This window comes from Lolium rigidum, chromosome 1, assembly GCF_022539505.1.
Source record: "Lolium rigidum isolate FL_2022 chromosome 1, APGP_CSIRO_Lrig_0.1, whole genome shotgun sequence".
In the NCBI taxonomy this organism is placed as follows: Eukaryota; Viridiplantae; Streptophyta; class Magnoliopsida; order Poales; family Poaceae; genus Lolium; species Lolium rigidum.
In genome coordinates, this window is record NC_061508.1 from 74,131,677 (window position 1) to 74,137,390 (window position 5,714).

Consider the following 5,714-nt stretch of genomic DNA (forward strand, 5'->3'; position numbering starts at 1 on the left):
GGCTTCTCCATCGACACCGCTGCCATCTCCACCGCCATCTTCATCACCGCTGCTGCTCCCATGAGGAGGGAGTAGTTCTCCATCGAGGCTCGGGGCTGTACCGGTAGCTATGTGGTTCATCTCTCTCCTATGTGCTTCAATACAATAATCTCATGAGCTGCCTTACATGATTGAGATTCATATGATGATGCTTGTAATCTAGATGTCATTATGCTAGTCAAGTGAGTTTTACTTATGTGATCTCCGGAGACTCCTTGTCCCACGTGTGTAAAGGTGACGGTGTGTGCACCGTGTGGGTCTCTTAGGCCATATTTCACAGAATACTTACTCAATGTTGAATGGCATAGTGAGGTGCTTATTTATATCTCTTTAAGATTGCAATATGTTTTGTATCACAATTTATCTATGTGCTACTCTAGTGATGTGTTATTAAAGTAGTTTTATTCCTCCTACACGTGTGCAAAGGTGACAGTGTGTGCACCGTGTTAGTACTTGGTTTATGCTATGATCAAGATCTCTTGTAGATTGCGAAGTTAACTATTGCTATGATAATATTGATGTGATCTATTCCTCCTACATATGCATGAAGGTGACGAGTGTGCATGCTATGCTAGTACTTGGTTTAGTCTTTTGATCTATCTTACACTAAAGGTTACTAAAATATGAGCATTATTGTGGAGCTTGTTAACTCCGGCATTGAGGGTTCGTGTAATCCTACGCAATGTGTTCATCATCCAACAAAAGTGTAGAGTATGCATTTATCTATTACGTTATGTGATCAATGTTGAGAGTGTCCACTAGTGAAAGTGTAATCCCTAGGCCTTGTTCCTAAATATCTGCTATCGCTGCTTGTTTCTTTGTTTCTTGCGTTACTACTGTCTGCATTACTACTGCTTGTTCATTGTCTGGGCAAAGCACTTTTACGGTGCCGTTGCTACTACTTATTCATACCACCTGTATTTCACTATCTCTTCGCCGAACTAGTGCACCTATTAGGTGTGTTGGGGACACAAGAGACTTCTTGCTTTGTGGTTGCGGGGTTGCATGAGAGGGATATCTTTGACCTCTTCCTCCACGAGTTCGATAAACCTTGGGTATCCACTTAAGGGAAACTTGCTGCTGTTCTACAAACCTCTGCTCTTGGAGGCCCAACACTTGTCTACAAGAATAGAAGCTCCCGTAGACATCAAGCACTTTTACGGCGCCGTTGCCTGGGAGGAAAGGTAAAAAGGCACTCATACTACGGTCTCAGGTAAAGTATTTTTCTGGCGCCGTTGTGTGTGTGCTCAAAGCTATTTCCTTTAGATCCTGCAATTGCATCTTGTTGTTTCTTGTTTACACTAGTTTGGCATAATGTACAAGAGTGAGCTTCTTATTCTATTTCCTGATTTAAAACATGGATTGTTTGATGCGAAAATTAAAAAACCTATGAAATCTTATTTGCATGCTGGTAGTAATATTAGTATGAACGCTTTGAACACCATTGTTGATAATGATATAGAAAGTTCTAAGCTTGGGGAAGCTGGTTTTCATGATATTTTTAGTCCCCCAAGCATTGAGGAGAAAATTTTCTTTGATGATACTTTGCCTCCTATTTCTGATGATGATAATGATAGTGGTCTTTTTGTGCCACCTACTATGGAGAGTAAATTTTGTTGTGATTATACTATGCCTCCTACACTTGATGAGAATAATAATGATAGCTACTTTATTGAATTTGCTCCCACTACAACTAATAAAATTGATTATGCTTATGTGGAGAGTAATAATTTTATGCATGAGACTCATGATAAGAATGCTTTATGTGATAGTTATATTGTTGAGTTTGCTCATGTTGCTACTGAAAGTTATTATGAGAGAGGAAAATATGGTTGTAGAAATTTTCATGTTACTAAAACACCTCTCTATGTGCTGAAATTTTTGAAGCTACACTTGTTTTATCTTCCTATGCTTGTTACTTTGCTTTTCATGAACTTGTTTATTTACAAGATTCCTATGCATAGGAAGCATGTTAGACTTAAATATGTTTTGGATTTGCTTCTTGATGCTCTCTTTTGCTTCAACTACTATTTCTTGCGAGTGCATCATTAAAACTGCTGAGCCCATCTTAATGGCTAAAAAGAAAGAACTTCTTGGGAGATAACCCATGTGTTATTTTGCTACAGTACTTTGTTTTATATTTGTGTCTTGGAAGTTGTTTACTACTGTAGCAACCTCTCCTTATCTTAGTTTTGTGTTTTGTTGTGCCAAGTAAAGCCGTTGATAGAAAAGTAAGTACTAGATTTGGATTACTGCGCGAGTTCCAGATTTCTTTGCTTGTCACGAATCTGGGTCCACCTCCCTGTAGGTAGCTCAGAAAATTATGCCAATTTACGTGCATGATCCTCAGATATGTACGCAACTTTCATTCAATTTGAGCATTTTCATTTGAGCAAGTCTGGTGGCCTAATAAAATCCATCTTTACGGACTGTTCTGTTTTGACAGATTCTGCCTTTTATTTCGCATTGCCTCTTTTGCTATGTTGGATGAATTTCTTTGATCCATTAATGTCCAGTAGCTTTATGCAATGTCCAGAAGTGTTAAGAATGATTGTGTCACCTCTGAACATGTTAATTTTTATTGTCCACTAACCCTCTAATGAGTTGTTTCGAGTTTGGTGTGGAGGAAGTTTTCAAGGGTCAAGAGAGGAGGATGATATACTACGATCAAGGAGAGTGAAAAGTCTAAGCTTGGGGATGCCCCGGTGGTTCATCCCTGCATATATCAAGAAGACTCAAGCGTCTAAGCTTGGGGATGCCCAAGGCATCCCCTTCTTCATCGATAAATTATCGAGTTCCTTCTCTTGAAACTATATTTTTATTCGGTCACATCTTATGTGCTTTACTTGGAGCGTCTGTGTGCTTTTGTTTTTGTTTTTGTTTGAATAAATTGGATTACATCATGCTTGTGTGGGAGAGAGACACGCTCCGCTGGTTCATATGAACACATGTGTTCTTAGCTCATAATATTCATGGCGAAGTTTCCTCTTCGTTAAATTGTTATATGGTTGGAATTGGAAAATGATACATGTAGTAATTGCTATAATGTCTTGGGTAATGTGATACTTGGCAATTGTTGTGCTCATGTTTAAGCTCTTGCATCATATACTTTGCACCTATTAGTGAAGAATACATAGAGCATGCTAAAATTTGGTTTGCATATTTGGTTTCTCTAAGGTCTAGATAATTTCTAGTATTGAGTTTGAACAACAAGGAAGACGGTGTAGAGTCTTATAATGTTTTCAATATGTCTTTTATGTGAGTTTTGCTGCACCGGTTCATCCTTGTGTTTGTTTCAAATAAGCCTTGCTAGCCTAAACCTTGTATCGAGAGGGAATACTTCTCATGCATCCAAAATACTTGAGCCAACCACTATGCCATTTGTGTCCACCATACCTACCTATACTACATGGTATTTTCCCGCCATTCCAAAGTAAATTGCTTGAGTGCTACCTTTAAAATTCCATCATTCACCTTTGCAATATATAGCTCATGGGACAAATAGCTTAAAAACTATTGTGGTATTGAATATGTAATTATGCACTTTATCTCTTATTAAGTTGCTTGTTGTGCGATAACCATGTTCACTGGGGAACGCCATCAACTCATTGTTGAATTTCATGTGAGTTGCTATGCATGTTCGTCTTGTACGAAGTAAGGGCGATCTACACTGAGTTGAATGGTTTGAGCATGCATATTGTGAGAGAAGAACATTGGGCCGCTAACTAAAGCCATGATCCATGGTGGAAGTTTCAGTTTTGGACAAACATCCTCAAATCTCTAATGAGAAAATAATTAATTGTTGTCAAATGCTTAAAGCATTAAAAGAGGAGTCCATTATCACATTGTCTATGTTGTCCCGGTATGGATGTCTAAGTTGAGAATAATCAAAAGCGAGAAATCCAAATGCGAGCTTTCTCCTTAGACCTTTGTACAGGCGGCATAGAGGTACCCCTTTGTGAAACTTGGTTAAAGCATATGTATTGCGGTGATAATCCGGGTAGTCCAAGCTAATTAGGACAAGGTGCGGGCACTATTGGTACACTATGCATGAGGCTTGCAACTTATAAGATATAATTTACATGATGCATATGCTTTATTACTACCGTTGACAAAATTGTTTCATGTTTTCAAAATCAAAGCTCTAGCACAAATATAGCAATCGATGCTTTTCCTCTATGAGGACCATTCTTTTACTTTCAATGTTGAGTCGGTTCACCTATTTCTATCCACCTCAAGAAGCAAACACTTGTGTGAACTGTGCATTGATTCCTACATACTTGCTTATTGCACTTATTATATTACTCTATGTTGACAATTATCCATGAGATATACATGTTACAAGTTGAAAGCAACCGCTGAAACTTAATCTTCCTTTGTGTTGCTTCAATACCTTTACTTTGAATTATTGCTTTATGAGTTAACTCTTATGCAAGACTTATTGATGCTTGTCTTGAAGTGCTATTCATGAAAAGTCTTTGCTTTATGATTCACTTGTTTACTCATGTCATACACATTGTTTTGATCGCTGCATTCACTACATATGCTTTACAAATAGTATGATCAAGATTATGATGGCATGTCACTCCAGAAATTATCTTTGTTATCGTTTTACCTGCTCGGGACGAGCGAGAACTAAGCTTGGGGATGCTGATACGTCTCCAACGTATCGATAATTTCTTGTGTTCCATGCCACATTATTGATGTTATCTACATGTTATATGCACACTTTATGTCATATTCGTGCATTTTACGGAACTAACCTATTAACAAGATGTCGAAGTGCCGGTTCATGTTTTACTGTTGTTTTTGGTTTCGAAATCCTAGTAACGAAATATTCTCGGAATCGGACGAAATCAACGCCCGGGTTCCTATTTTACCGGAAGCATCCGGAACACACGAGAACCGCCGAGAGAAGGGGGCAGGGCCACCACACCACACCCGGCGCGGCCAAGGGGGCGCGCCCCCTAGGGTGTGGGCCCCCCGGAAGCCCTCTGCGCCGCCTCTCCGCCTATATAAAGCCCACGACCTAAAAACCTCGGGGCGTTCGACGAAAACCACGAAACCTTCCCGAGCCGCCGCCATCGCGAAGCCAAGATGCGGGGACGGGAGTCTCCGTTCCGGCACCTGTCGGAGCGGGGAAGTGCCCCGGAAGGCTTCTCCATCGACACCGCTGCCATCTCCACCGCCATCTTCATCACAGCTGCTTGCTCCCATGAGGAGGAGTAGTTCTCCATCGAGGCTCGGGGCTGTACGGTAGCTATGTGGTTCATCTCTCTCCTATGTGCTTCAATACAATAATCTCATGAGCTGCCTTACATGATTGAGATTCATATGATGATGCTTGTAATCTAGATGTCATTATGCTAGTCAAGTGAGTTTTACTTATGTGATCTCCGGAGACTCCTTGTCCCACGTGTGTAAAGGTGACGGTGTGTGCACCGTGTGGGTCTCTTAGGCCATATTTCACGAGAATACTTACTCAATGTTGAATGGCATAGTGAGGTGCTTATTTATATCTCTTTAAGATTGCAATATGTTTTGTATCACAATTTATCTATGTGCTACTCTAGTGATGTGTTATTAAAGTAGTTTTATTCCTCCTACACGTGTGCAAAGGTGACGGTGTGTGCACAGTGTTAGTACTTGGTTTATGCTATGATCATGATCTCTTG